This window comes from Gallus gallus, chromosome 5 (assembly GCF_016699485.2).
Source record: "Gallus gallus isolate bGalGal1 chromosome 5, bGalGal1.mat.broiler.GRCg7b, whole genome shotgun sequence".
Classification (NCBI taxonomy): domain Eukaryota; kingdom Metazoa; phylum Chordata; class Aves; order Galliformes; family Phasianidae; genus Gallus; species Gallus gallus.
In genome coordinates, this window is record NC_052536.1 from 55,150,081 (window position 1) to 55,165,776 (window position 15,696).

The 15,696-nt window shown below is 45.0% G+C and overlaps 1 long non-coding RNA gene across 1 annotated transcript; it reads right to left on the reverse strand.

Annotated features, from left to right (window-relative positions):
- Positions 1-7,910: 7,910 nt before the first annotated feature.
- On the reverse strand, positions 7,911-12,864 carry LOC107053583. The gene is made up of 3 exons (XR_001466972.4): positions 12,807-12,864; positions 12,484-12,559; positions 7,911-12,377 (listed from the first exon to the last, which is right to left on the reverse strand). It is a non-coding gene; the product is annotated as an uncharacterized LOC107053583 (long non-coding RNA).
- Positions 12,865-15,696: the final 2,832 nt, after the last annotated feature.

The following is a 15,696-nucleotide window of genomic DNA, read 5'->3' on the forward strand; positions in this document are numbered from 1 at the left end:
TCCTTTTGCGGACCAGTTGAAATAGTCCCTGTAGAAATCAGTGAATGATGCTGCAGTCATGGTCTCACTGAAGTGAATGAGGAGTTTGCTGCCTCTCAGCTCTATTGGGATGATTTAGCTCTGGCCGAATGTTCTGTATTAAGAGGAATAAATCTCTCAGGAGTGAGGTGTCTCAGCACAATGAACACCTCCCAGGGCCCTTTACACGGATTGTGCTCCTATAGCATGTGCCTGACCTACTTTGTTATAATAAGCTCATCTGTGTGCAGCAGATGATAAGCAAAACCTCTCTTCTGACACTGAAAATCCATTCTGTCCATCGATACCTGTGTGCTAGTGTTTGTGGGCTGATCCTGTGCTGATAAGGGCAGTATTTACTTCTTGGGCATACAAAGTTCCCAGTGACACCCAGCAGGGCTCAGACTGGGAGGCTTGGGCTCTGTTACAGCATCAGCTCCAGGGCATGAGCACAGGTCAGGATCAGTGGGGGGAGATGTCAGGATTTAAGGAGTATTCTAGGGTGGTCCCTGTGTTGAGGCATGGAAGGTTAACTGAGGCTGGAAATCTCATACTTGGAAAGCTCACTGTGTTGCTAGGAGGCTGAGTGCCTTTTCCCTCTTTGATTTCATAGATTCCATCCATCAAAGGATGGTTGGGTTGGAGGGGACCTTAAAGCCCCAAAAGCAACACCCCCTGACATGGGTTGGCTGCCCAGGGCCCCATCCAGCCTTACCTTGGGCGCCTCCAGGGATGGGGCACCTGCAGCTCTCTGGACAGCAGTACCAGAGCAAAGTTCATTACCTGGTCATGTTCTGGGGTGTGGCTGGCAAACGCCTGCATGAGAAGGTACCCTGCCTGCTAAGAGATGCCCTTGACCAGCTACAGCCCTGCTTTTTCCAGACACAAAACAACTGAGAGCACAAATAGACCTGCCTGGTCAATGTAAAGGTGAGCAGGACCCTTGCTGTAGGGGTTAATGCAGAAGCAGATTGCAAATATCTTCTGTTTCCATACCTTTTTCTTTTTTTTCTGCCTTGCCTTTGAAGCTGGATCAGCGTTTCTTTTTCTTCTCTCTCTCTCTTTTTTTCCTTTTTCTTTTTATTCTTTCCATTGCTCTTTTGAAAAGCAGACACCCAAGGTCAAGCTGGACAGGGCTCTGAGCACCTGATGGAGCTGTGGGTGTCTGTGTTCATTGCAGGGGATTGGACCAGATGGCCTCTTAGCATCCCTTCCAACTCAAACAGTTCTGTAATTCCATGGTTATTTATTTGCTCCACCATAGGTGGCAGTGGAGCAGCCCCATACCACAGCTGCTGTAGCACAGTCCAACATCGTGGTCCAGAGCTTGATCCTGGATGCTGAAACCATTGCATCCACAAAGGTTGGCTTTACTCCTGGCAATGGCACCTATGGATCTCTGGGGCCAGCAACACATTTGCCTGCCGTTCTTGAAGTTGATCTTTGGTCCCGTGGGACATCTCGGGTTCCTGTTCTTTCTGTTAATAACAACCTTTCTGTAGTCTTCCCCTTGCTGGCTAATGCAACACTCACTGCGCTGCAGCTGCTGGCTGGGAATTGTCAATAGGGCATAAATAAATCTACCACCGCACAGGAAAGACAATGAGATTATACATACTCCTACTACTGCCAATTACAGTAAGAGCAACAATTATAAGGTAGCACTCCTACAGCTACCCTAGGGAGAAAATGAGAGGAAAATGTTCCATTAGCCTAATGAAGAGAGTGTGGTAGAGCTGCAGTCAAATTTTCTCACTATTAGCCCCGACTGCGCGCCACTAACACACAAGGGAAGCAGGAGTCATAGGGTAACAATTAAAGTTCCTGACAATTAACCCCTATGATGTACATGCCTCTAACCTGATGAGAAAATTAAAAAGAGTCACTCTTGCATTTGCTTGCCATTAGTTCCCAGAACGTACAATGTGGCTTTTGCCCATGACAATGAGCGTTTCTCACCACTGGGACCTATGAAATGCCATGTGTGGTGGGGATTTGGTGTTATATGCTCTTGGAAGTGCTGGGGTGATGGGAAAGCGTGCAGAGATGGCTTAACCCCCTCTCCTTTAATGCAGGGGAAGGAGTTACTGGAGCATTGCTTCATTAGCTGGGGCAGAGGATGGAGTAGCTAGGAGCAATCTTCTGGTGTCCAGCCCCTGCTATATCCCCAGAAGATAAAGAAGAAACACCAGCTTTGGAAGCAGCAACAGGACGTATAGGAGATGTCTTGATGGATTCATGTATTTTGCTTTTAGTTCACGGGGACAGCTTGAGCCATGGGTTATAATGGGTACAGCTCTCCCAAGGAGATGCTGCTTTTTGTGCAGGGTGCTTTGAGCAGCACAGCTTCGGGACTGCAGCCCAGTGGTTATCAGGGCTTATTGCACCACACTACCTGAAATACTGCTCTTCCCATGACTTTTTAAGGTGAGGAAAGACTATGATATCTCAAAATTCTGCTTGTAACAAGTGTTAGATATGTTAATTTTTAATGATGACTCCTAAAAGAAGGGAGATTTAGACTGGATATACAGAAAAAGATTTTTGCACTAAGGGTGGTGAAGCACTGGCACAGGTTGCCCAGAGAGGTGGTGGTTGTCTCGTCCCTGCAGACACCCAAGGTCAGAGGATGGGCTCTGAGCTCCTAACGGAGCTGTGGGTGTCCCTGCTCATTGCAGGGGGCTGGACCAGATGGCCTTTAAGAGTTGGCCCCTTCCAACTCAAACGATTCTATGGCTCTATGATTCCAAAGTAAGTTGTAAAGTCAAAAATCATTTCTCCTGTCAAAAATCCTGAGAGAAAGTTCAAAAACTACTCTACTGTGGACCCAAGCTCTCGCATCACAACACAGATTGTTATGGTTCTGCTTTTAATTTCTCTTATTGCCTCATTCAAAGCCAGCTGAGAGTTTTGGAAGCACAAAGGAATGAAGGCTACATCCTATGGCTGATTTCATATTACCTAATCAGAGAGCACATCCTGGCACATCTCCGGAGTGACTGGCTAGAAGAGCAAGACCTGCCTGGGCACAGCCACTTTAAGTCTTGATTTTGATGGAAAAAAAAGGTACAAATACGTATGCTCTTCCCAAGAAAATCCCATTTATTGACAAAGAAAGTCATACCAGGATGGGAAGCTGGATCTAGAGCTGGAGGAGGAAGGCAATGTCTATGAGACCACATTGAGAATCCTTTTCCCACTTTCCATCAGTTAGAGATGGGGTGGCTACTAACTTCTCTGGTCTAAGTGATTTTTGCAGTAATTTCAGGGCTGACAAGCACTCCATGGTAAATGCAAATTCCACTTTTAGCCCCGTTAAGAGATAAGGAATAATGATTATGCTAATTACGATGTGGTTACTTTATTGGTTAAATTAACATTTCGTTGTTGGGGTTGCTGTGCAATATACAATATTATTTTACCTACTGTGCCTTCAAAGTCATCTTGTCACAGCAACAGCATGGCAGCACGGAAAAAGCCTTTTAACAAGTAGGTAAATACATGTCTTCGGGAAAGTCAGTGATAATTATGTCAGCTTCAATATATTTGATGGAGAAAGAATGGCTAAAAATAAGTGGAAACAATGACAGAAAGTATGGAATGCTTTAAATAAAGTCACTGGAATTGCAAGGGTGCAAAGAATTTTGGACTAGATGACCTTTAAGGGTCCCTTCCAACTCTAAGGATTTTATGATTCTATAATTTAATATAGTGATCTTGCTCTTTGGCCCAGGTGCCACTAGTCCCATTATTCACAGGGCTAGGAAAGCCTTATGCTTACAGTGGTGCATAAGGGAGTCCAAATGCCATTCCTCAGGGATAAATATAGTGTTATTGCTATTCCCAGCTCAAATGGATGGACCACTCCCTTGCATATGTGATCATGCAGAAGAAATGCAGTGCACATCTCTCCTCTCCACCCTTTTATATTATATGAACATGCTCCAAGAGGATGAAGCAGCACCTCCTTGTAGGTACCCAAGTCTTGCAGGAGCAACTTTGCTGGCCAGGGTGGTCTTGTTGCAGCTCAATCTGGTTTAGCTTTGGGGATCAAGAAGGACGTTGGCCTTTATCCCAGATTTTAAGGCAGGCTGGGAGATGCATCAAACCTCTAGCACAAGTTGGTGTTTTTAAGGCTTGTTCTAGCCTTTGCTGTTTAGGAAGAGCCACAGAGCAGTCTGATATGGATGTGGATGTTTGCTATAACTTGCACCTTGCTGCCTTGCTCTGGGACTTACTGCCCTCCTGCTTCTGGAATGGGGCTGGAGAGAGGTCCGTGGAGCGCCCATCTTCAGAGTCAACAGGCAAAAATCCCGCCCTAAATCTTCTTGTCCCCCTACGACTGTGGTGTAACAGCCCCAACCTGACATCATGATGACACACCAAGGTAGAGTGGACACATACTTTCCCCTGGCAGAGAAGAGCATTGGAGGTAACTACCTGGGCCTGAGCATGCAAGCTGTGCTGGCCAAGAACACCCAACAAGCAGATCCTGGCCCTTGAGATGGTGCTAAGGCTGGGACTGGGGCCAGCACCCAACTGGACCATGGGTTGCCACCCTCCATGGAATTTCCTTCTCACCCTGCCACCAGATGTGAAGGAGAAGAGATAGAAACCACAGAAAAGCTGAAGAACATCTCTTTCTGTGAGCAAGCGCTCCCTCAGCTCCCAGATGTGGGCCAACAGACATGAGCTGCAGAAGGGCATGAAATTATTTCCACATAACCAGCTTTCCCACATAACCAGCAAGGACAGAGCTAGATTTGAGGCTGTTTCTGCAAAACCCACCAGCATTAGGTCTGCTCTCTGCTGTGAGTCCATCACACAAGAGCCAAGGAATGGGGTGGCAATGGGTGTTGCTTCTCTATAGCAGCAGTCCCCAAGCTTGTGGGGTCAGGCTCCTGGTGGTGGTGCCCCCCATTTGGATATGTGAAGTCCAAAATCATGAGTTCTGGCATGGGAACTGCTGCACCAAAGCCAGCACTGCCACGAGGGAGAGAAACCACTGTGTTTAATCGCTGTAATTATTCTTCCAGCTGAAACCATTCCATTGGGCTCCAGCTACTCTATTTCCCCCCCAAAAAAGTGTATTCTGCAGATGCATTAGTGCTTTATTATCTATAAAGTAAAATCTGGGACATAGATCTGAAGCAGGATGCTTCATGATGTGCATACAACTTCCCTCTTGTCCCTGCTCCCCCAGCTCTGCTTCCCCTCCCTTTCTCTTTCCACTGCTTATTTAAAGTCAAAAGGTTCAGTGGAAATTGCAGCTATGAACATGCAATTATTCTTTGTACAGGCTAACGAATATCCCATGCATATTTGATCACTGTATTCAATTACACAACCACTTAAACAATACCCACACACCAGTTTGCATCCGTATAAGGCTTTGATTGGACACTTTGAACTGATTGTTTGCTGCGTACCCCGGACTCCACGTAGGAAACCAGCAGGACTGTTGCATAAAGCACATGTCAAGTCAGCCAGATGCACAAAATGACATTATTTTCAAGAGAACTTGATTTGGAAGGAGGAAAAATCCCCCGCACGGCGCTTTGCCTAAACAGAACCGGGCCAGGGGGAAGAAAGCTTTTTCCTGAGTGCAATCCTCAAGAGCTGAATTTCCTTTCATTGAGCTGGGAATGGGAAATACACATTTTTCCCTACAATAAACTGCTTGTTTCCGCTTGTCTTCCCCCCGGCCGGCCCGAGCGGTTGAAGATGAGGCTAATCTATCTCCAGCACTCCAATAAATAAAATGTAAATGTTTGTCATAATAATGCCTCCTTTGTTAGCCCCAACCCGGGATTTTTCAACCTCTGACTCCCAGCCATGACCGCCTGAGTGGCAACGGCAGAGTGCTGAAAGAATTTTTCAACAGCAATTTGCTTGTTCCAATTTGCTTTTCAGGGCTGCTGATCAGGATTGCGGGCGAGCCTGTAAAAGGATCTCGCTCTATTAATTTGGCCCAGCCTCTCCTGTTGTTCTCCTCATATTTAGTTTCTCCGGTAGTTCCACTGACTAAGTTAATTGAATTAAGAAGTGCCACCAGGAGCTTGCCTGCGGATCTACGGTTTCATGTAGAAAACCCGCTCCCTTCGGCTGCAGAAACAGATATGTGCACCTGTTGAGAAGGTGAAGAAATGTTTGGAGGTGACTTATTCCCCTGATGATAGCCCCACATTTGCTTCTCAGGTTGGTCTGACAATGGAACGCCCCCAGGCAGCTGCAGCAGGTCTCTTCCAAGCTGGGGTTTGGGATGGTGGTTCATAATCATGGAGGTGGGAAAAGGACCGAAGGTGCAGTGATTCAGAAGGTGATTCTGTAGGAATGGGCTGACTTTGTGCTGCTTGTCTCTGTGACTTGAGGGCAAATGTGCCTGATTTAGCAATGCAAAGCGCTGTTTTTCTAATTGCTCAGTCTGCAGTCTGCAGCTCAACCAGCAATGTTATCAACTGGATCCTGACTTTGTTGGGACCAGATGGTTGCTGAGGTCCCTTCCAACCCAAGCCATTCTCTGATTCTATAATTCTGTGATTCGTGTGCTGCAGCAAAGCCTGCTGGCTTTCCATTAAGGATAGTGTTAATTATGAACATGCTTCCATCAGTAAATAGGTAAATCAATCAATCAATCAATGATAGAATCATAAAGGTTGAAAAACACCTCAAAGATAGCCAAGCCCAATCCCAACGCATCCCCACCATGCCCACTGACCACGTCCCTCCATGCCACATCTCCATGGTTCTGGAACACCTCCAGGGATGGTGACCCCACCACCTCCCTGGGCAGCTGTGCCACTGCATCAACACTCTTCCTAAGAAATATCTCCTAACATCCAACATGAACTTCCCCTGGCACAACTTGAGGCCATTCCATCTCATTCTATCGCTGTTAGCTGGGAGAAGAGGCTGCCCTCCACCTCACCTCCACCTCCTTTCAGGGGTTTGTAAAGTGCAATATGGTTGTCCCTGAGCATCCTCATCTCCAGGGTAAGGGAAAGAAAACCATAGTTTATGTTTGCTACTGCATTTCTAATAGGGTTTAGGGGTGAAAGCACACCTGAGCCTTGCAGGTGTGGCACCTGCAATCTGAAAGAAACCTTAGAGAAATCCTCCAAGTGGTAGAGCCATTTCGTAGCAATGTGAGAACATAACCCTGAGCCCATTTCAAAAGTGCCCCTTTTCACCCACACCATCAGCTGCTGTGGCCTGAACTTGTGATGTGCCAGAGAGGACTGGGGCTGCTGCAGTGTGGGTCTGGGACCCAAACTGCAATGTTTGAAATGGCCAAGCTGCAGTCACAAACCCATTCCCAACCCAACATCTACTCAGAGGAGTAATGTTTGAAAGAGTAACATAAAGGGGGTAAGAATGGGGTGGGACAGCGGAACCCAAGGCAACAAAGCAATGAGTTTTGCAGTGCTTATGAACTACAAAGGTGCAGCGACACAGATGCACACATGAACCGATGACCTATGCGGCAGCCAGCACAATAGCTAGAATCCATGCCATCACGAAGCCTCTATCTATTCTTGCAAGGCCTTTTTTTTGCAGCTGGAGCAGTGGTTTGGTGTCACCACCGGAGGGCAGAAAAGGCCTTTGCAGAATGTGAGCCATTCCCATCAGGGCTGCAGAGCTTCTCAAAGCAACGTGAGTTCTCCTTGCCGTGTATTCCTACCCTTCGTTGAAATTAAGGGGTTGCCCTGTCGTGCACATGGCGCTTTGAGCAGAGGTCTGTGCAGTGGAAGGAGGTTTAAGGTCTTTGTGCTCTAGAAATGCTCTGTAGGGATGAGAAGGGAAGTTAGTGGCACTATCAGACTGGGGAAAGAGTCTTCTGTTTTGAAGGGCAAAAGCTGTTTATTAGGAAATTTAGAAACGGGTTGCAATGGTTAATTAGGAAATACCCTTTAATGTGATCATAACAGGATATCATCCTATATCATATATGCAATATAATTTGGTGGAAGTTTGTTATTGCTCATCTTGGGAAAAACAGTGAGTGAAACTGATAAACTCCCTCCAGGAGTTAATAATACATACTTATTATACATACTTATAATAATACATACTTATATACATTGTCCTTACATACACACATACACACTGCAAAGAACTATCACCCCCCCACACTTTTCTTGTTGCTTATACACGAGTGATGCGATTGAGGCATCTTCTGCATCCCATATAAATTCAACCCTGTCTCCCTAAATAATTTAGCTCAGTATTTAGCTCTATCAAGTCATCAATTACCCATCCCCAATGGAATGGTGTAGAGATCAGCATGGTGCCTCCTGCTTTTTGGGTCGATGATTAATAGACACTGTGTTGCGTTGTGTTGTAATGTTGGGCAGGCAACGTTTTGGGTCATCGTCAAAGCTCAGTTTTCTCCCACTCGGTGTTTTTGTGGAGTTCATACAGTCATGGTGGTAAAAACATACAATGGTCTAAAATCCTCACCCTTATTTTCACCGAGTCATGAGGACATGCAGCGTTATATTCACCAGAAAGACCCTAAATGCTCCCTACAGACTATCGTGTTACTCCAGATTTTGGCATTTCTCAGGAAGGATTTCTTTCTTAAACCCACGGCACTGCAATGGCTCTTAAGAAGCTGTTACTGTCTAAAGTGTAAATCCCTCCTAGTTTGTGTATCATTGACCCAATGAAGTGTGATGGGGCCGCTGATGAGTTGGGGGGGATTGTGTGGCTGCTGCGAGCAAAGCGTTGTGATTGGAGATGTACAGGAGATGGATGGGAGGAAAAAAGGAGGGGATGAAGTCAGGGCTGGGGGGACCCCCTTATAAGAGGTGCTCACTTTTTAAGAACGTAAAGGAGTAAACACACACACAGCGTGCCTGGTGAATGGCTTAAAGGCTGCCTGCGGAATGTAGAAATCCCAAATATAGACTCAGCTCTGCAATAAAATATACACATAGCTTAGCTTTAGGAGAGTGATTTTAATAGAAAGGGGATACTTTGAGGCAACTGCTTAATATCTAAAGATGGGCAAGATCCTAAAAGCGGGAAATATTCTTTTTTCTCCCTCTCTCAGGCATATGATCAGCATTTACATACAACCAACCACCCTAAAGTGAGGCGGCTCAGAGTGAAAATCCTGGCAGCCCCTTTCACCAAACGAAAGAGCCCACAGATGAAATGGTCCCACCCTCCCACCTGCAGGAAGGACACCCAGCTCTGAGCACAGCCGCACTGAGCCAGCCAGGCACGGATCGGGACCTCACTGCTGTTGGAGCTCAGAGCAATGTGGTGCAGCTCCTGCAAAGTGATGCAATAATTCGGCAAAAAGACAGCGCGTTGGAGAGGGGAAAAGCAAAGAAAAACACATCTTGCTTCAGATGCTGGGCGGCCTGAAACCTTTGGTTTTAGAGAATGATTTTTGCAATCTCTCGTGATGCGTTTTCCTTCCCGAACAGGTTGTAGCACTGCGCCCGTTCTCATAGGGCTGCAGCTGGAGAAGGAGAAAAGGGATTTTTAGCCAAAAAAAAAAAAAAAAAAAAAAGGCAAGGCGAATCCTGAGGAACAATATTTGAACAGATTAAATGGGGAAATGTTGTGCCTTATCGGATTTTCAGAAAGGAAAGATCGTTTACATGCGCCGTGTACTAATCTGAAATATAGCAGCAGCTTTGAACCAGCAAGGAAAAGCCCGGCTGCAAAGCATGGCCCCGGATGGGTCAAGTAGGAGAAATTCCAGCTGGCTGGAATGGGAATATCTCCTTTCTGCAGCCGGCATCCTGAATCCTTATTACTAAAGAGCAAGGGGAGCCGCCGGTCCCGTTACGTAAGAAACAAACCCTATTTGGCATTCAATTGACTTTCTAACTCGGCAGACAGGACTTCACATCTTCAAATACTGAAAATAGATTGCATTCTTGGCCCTCGCTTTGAAAGGTTGGGGAGAATAAGCGCACACCCTGGTCGTGTTCTAGTGATCTCGCTAATCTCAGTTGCACTTTGTCAGAACGAGGTAACTGGTCGTTAAGTGAAATACCTTAGATCAAAGGGGGATTAATCGCCAACTGAATCCGTGCTGAATAAACCTGTCATTCAAGAAAATTATTTCCACTGAACTTAGCAGAGGATTGAAGGTATTTGCATAACAGGGACCCGCGTACTTCAGCCAGGTTAAAAGGTTCAGAATTCATCCAGTGTTTAGCTTTTTGGCTCCTTTGCCTTTCAGCGGCCCTGTACAATGGTTTTTAATCTGATAATGCAGCTAACTATCTAAATGATGTCAGAACAGGAAAGTATTGCAAAGTTTGGTTGAGGGATGGATCAATTTCACTTTCAGTAACTCCTAAATCTGATTTGTTGGAATTTAAGATGTAATCCTTAAAAAAAGTCCCTTAAACCGGAGGGCTGTTTATTAACATCCTTTTTTATTTGACCTTTGTCTTAGAAACAACGCATCCTGCCTGCTGCCTTCTGCGGGGCTCTGCACGTTCATTGGGCAGAGCTTTATCCGCAGGGCTGTGAGCGATGCCCGCGTAGCCGTGTGCCCATCTCACCTATATATCTGCACAAACAAATGCATACAAACACATTCTCAGGACTTTTTATTTTCCCAGTCTTTCTTTCTGAGGTCCCAATGAAGTAAAACGTAAGGGAGATGGGCTTAATCATTAATTAACCATCCCCAATGGGCTTCCATCGTTTTCCAACATCAGCCAAGTTCGGTTCTTGTTGTGCAGTTGCGTCAACACTTTTAAGCCAAATGAATTACTTATATTTTATCATGTTTTTTTTTTTGTTTTTTTTTTTTTTGTGGACGATCCATTCACACTGGAAAGGAGAGACGGTGCTCTTCCATGGCTGTAAGGCAATGGCTTTATAATCTGTGCTATAAAAATTGGAGAAAGCAGTTAAAAATGTAGATTTCTTGTACACGCTTTCTTGTTGCCTTCCGTTTGCAAGCCCTTCCACCTCTCCCACCTTTTGGGTATACGGGAGGATGTCAAGCTACACGGCGGACATCAGATTTCATCATCAGATGTTGGCAATAAATGGAATTTAGCCACTTCTGCATCTAGAATGCGCCTGACACCATTCATTCTTTCAGAGCAGGGCGCAGTTCATATTCATTGCAAACTCAAAGCATCTTTCAAGTTAAAAAAAAAAAAAAACTGCAAAGAATGGTTATCAAAGAAAATGAATAAAATCCATATTGAGATAATTTTTTAGAAAATGATTGAAGTTTTAACCCAAGAAAGGACTCTTAGAGTTTCTTATAGCTTAGAATAAGAACATGTCAATCACGATTAAGCTTCTGGAATTGGAATCCCTTTGAAATGCAGCTGTTTCTTCTTTAATTGTGGCAGCGGACTCAAAAGAAAAGAAAGGTCCAGCCTTAAAGATGAGTAAGGAATACAAAATAGCTCAGGATTAGTTGTGGAGTTCAAAGGTCGCTAATTACACTAAGGAGTTCCCAGACACAGGGAAAACATTAAACAGGTCACCTACCAAACGGGAAACAGACTTTGACTTCAAAAAAAAAAAAAAAAAAAAAAAAAATAGAAAAGAAATCCTGAAGAGACAGGTTTCTAGAGAAAATCAAAAGTACCGCAGTGCCACCGGCTGATCTCCATGGGGAGAAAATGGGCTGGGCTGGGCTCTCTGCTGCTATGTGTTGCCAAGGATGGCACTAAGCTTTACATATATATATATATATATATATATATATGTATAGAGCTCAGCCAGGTTACTAGAAGGCTCTGTGAAGGGGAAGGAGGAGGCTTTTGCCCTAAAATATGGGGTTTTCAGTCATATTGTGAGATGCGACTCCATGGGGATTCAGCCTTCCCCTTCAGCACTCAGCTTGATTTGCTGAGGGTGATCCAAGGAGCAGGTGCAGCTTGGGCAGGAAGCCCTATGTGGAGCAGTGAGGGGAGGTTTGGGAAGCAGCTGCCCCTCCCTGGTAGGGCTCAGCACTCCTACTGCAAGGATGCTCGTGTCTCCTGAAAGCCCTCTGGGGACACGCTGCTGTGTGCTCTGTCTCGTGGAAGGAGGTGAACCCTTGGTCCTGTGGGTGTGCGTACAGGGGGGAGATGGCACCTTTATTGCCTGTCTGTTCACAGGGGGAAGAATTCATATTTTTAGCAAAAGAAAGACTTCTTATTTGTATCTAATATCCTGCTCCCCTGCATGAATCGTCATTCTATTCCTGTGCACGTTGGTGTACAAACCAGGATCTGCTGGCTCGTTTGGGTCTGAAGGCTGCAGGGATTGCCTGCCATGGCGCTCTCAGGACAGACACAACCTCAGATGGGCTCTCTCCCCCTTATCATAGAATCGTTCGAGTTGGAAGAGACTTGTAAAGGCCATCTGGTCCAACTCCCCTGCAATGAGAAGGGACACCCCAGCTCCATCAGGTGCTCAGAGCCCATCCAGCCTGATTTTCAATGTCTCCATGGTTGGGGCACCCACCACATCTCTGGGCAATACCTGGCATTTTTGTGCATGCTGACTACTCAGGATGTTCTTGCTGGAGGTATAACATGGCCCAGGTCCAGAGCCCCGTCTATGGAAAAAGGAACCAAGGGACAGCAGAAAGTGTTGTGGAAGATGGTGACAGTAAAAATAAAACTTGAGGAACTCCAGACATGAGAGAGAGAGGGCCAAACAGCAGTGGGAGGCTATGCACAGTAGTTCAAATAGACTGCCCAGAGGAATGGGGTTTTCTAAAGCAATAGGGTGAGAGAACAAGGGTAAAGGGAGGTAGTGATGAAGGAGACAGTGAATGAGGTGAAGGACAAACACGGGCTTACCCACAAGCTGTGTTGTGACTTGAAACTCAGCAGGGCTTGTACAAATAGGACAAAGTGTGGCAAATTTCTAGGCAGGCGTGAACAAATAGAGGAAAGCTGCTGTTCAATGTTTAATGCTTTGTTGTTTCAATGTTTACTTGTTAACAAATGGCCAATGTATTAACTACCACTGGGAAAAAAAAATAGAAAAAAGAAAAAAAACAAAACAATTAAAATGCAGAGGAGGGAATAGATAAAGAGGACGAAGGAAAAATAGCTGCTTACAACTTATCTGAAGTAATGGGATTTACCCAAAAGTACTTCAGGAACTGGCAGAGATCCTCCTGTTGGTATCACCACATGCCTTGTTACTTGGTGGGAGGAGGGCAAAACAGAAAAGCACCAAACAAACTTTAAGGTGAGCAGTGATATGTAGCAGCCAGCACACATTTGACACCACTGGACCATGTTAGGTAGACTAATTCCTTTCTGTGGTAATAGGAACAAGTCCTGTGCATCCCAGGGTGGGGGGACAGTTGTGTCTCACACATAGGTGTTGGTGATGCTTTGACTTGCCATGACTGACACGACCATGAGCTGAAGAGATGTGGCTGTGATGAGTGGTGTTAGGGTGTTCCCATGGTAATTATTGCTTCTCAGTCCTTGCACCCTTTGAGAACGTCAGTGCAAACTCTGTTTCTTTCCACAACTTCCACAAAGTGTTCAATTACACATTTGGGATTCCAAACATGTTTGATGAAGGTTCCCTGTTACCACTGCATTTGGGAATGTCAGCCAGGTTTCACTGTGCTTACTGCATTATACACGGACTTTAATTCCTTAGAGATCTGTTGCACCAGTTCTGTCATCCTTACCATATAAAGGTGAAGTTTCATCCAGAAAGATAGTTTGGTACTATTTAGAATCAAAGAATCATTAAGGATGGAAGAGACCGCTAAGATCATCTAGTCCAACCACCAACCTGCCACCACTATAGACTGATGCTAATTGGTATTCATTACGTTACCCCCAACTTCTTATGAGATCTAGTGACTTCACTTCATTTAAGACCATATTGTTCTTTTTTCTTATTTATACCCATTTTTTTAACTGGGAAACAATGTTGGGTTGACAACCAATACTTATTTACATCCTTCTGTTAATTTTTTCATAATTCCAGAGGTTTATGGAGCAAAACCTTAACCAAAACTGCTTCTACCGAGCTATATACAACTACAGGGATAGAAGAGAAACATCACCCATACACTCTGTACAAACCTGCATTGCTTGATGTATGCAAAGCAATGTAAAGCAACAGCCCTCCATTCCTGAGTACTGCAACTGTCCTAAATCTGGGAGTTAGAAACACAGGTGAGAGGAAAACCAAATGGAATGTAATTTGTTAAGTGCAATGGGATCCTCCTCTTCTAATGCACATTGAACTCTGACAGCCCCATTGTTTCACAGCAAGTCCTGGGGAGTTCTCTTTGGACACCTGTGAGGAAGAAAAGCCATTCCTCCACAGTGCTGCAGTGCAGAACAGAAAGAACCAGGGATACCTTCTAGTACTCAACAGAAGCTCATAAACAGGTGGTAGATTGACTTTTTATGGGGTCTGACAGGGATAGGACCAGGAGAAATGATTTTAAGTTAAAAGAGGGGAGATTTAGGGTAGAAGCTGGGAAGAAATTCTTCACTCAGAGGGTGATGAGGCCCTGGCACCCCTGCCCAGAGCTGTGGGTGCCCATCCCTTGAGGTACCCAAGGCCATGGATGGAGTCATGGTGCAGCGTATTCCTGCTCATGGCAGGGGTTTGGGCTGGATGGGCTTTAAGGTCCCTTCCAACCCAAGCCAGTCTATGACTCTATGATCTTACGGATAGTTTAAAAGCTAAAACCATATGCTGAAATTCTGCATTGAATCGTGGAGAACATGACCTAAACCCTTTCAGAGATGTCTTTCCCCATTCGTTGTGCAGATTGAGGTGTGTAGATGGCTGCACACCTTTCCCCATTGAGGTGTGCAGATGGCTGTAAAGGGTGGAGGCTGGATTCTGGGCAAATTCATTAACTCACTTTTTGCCTGCAAATCAAAATGCATGTCATCTTCATGAAATAGGTCACAGCATAGCACTGCTGTAAGTTTGCATAACAGTTTCAGCCGAACGTCACGTTTCACACAAATTAATCCACCCTTTAGAACATTTCACCAACCGATTAGATTACTATCCCAACCTGAGCATTTTTTAAATTATAGCTAAAAACTTTTCTCCTTACATAGGTCATTAATCTTATTTAGCTTGCAGCATACAGTTAAACAAAAGGTATGGCAGCAGCAACATGTTCAGCTATTAGATGGCATTCTTCTCTTTTGCACTGCCTTCCACGTTCTCTGTTTTTCACCACCCTCTCAGAATTTGCTCATTTCCTGATAACTCTCTTAAAGTCCATTTCCTGTGTTCCTGCAGATACCAATTCTCTTCCCAAAATTAGAAGACACCCTCTACAAACCGAGTCCTTCCCTTTTTATGCCTACTTTTCTACTGAAATTGGCTCAGTGATGTTTTCTAGAACCTCCAGCAAACTCATCTGTTTTGTACTTACTTTGAACTAGTCTTATGATTTGGAAAAATGGATTTATATCCCCAGATCCTGACCAATGCTAATCTTAAGGACAGCGTAGTTTGCATGCATGCATGAAAAGGAACTCACCACTTCTGCTGCCAGGGGCCATACAGATTCATGCGTTGTCTCCATTTTTAGAAGCACTGCTTGTGTCATACTTCCTCACTTAAAACTCTTGTAAATTATTGACTCGTGTGTATTCTGTACACATCTGTGCACAAAATAATGCCATGAAAATACCATCTCTTCCTTTTAAATGTCCTGCTTATCAGGGCACTAATGAGATT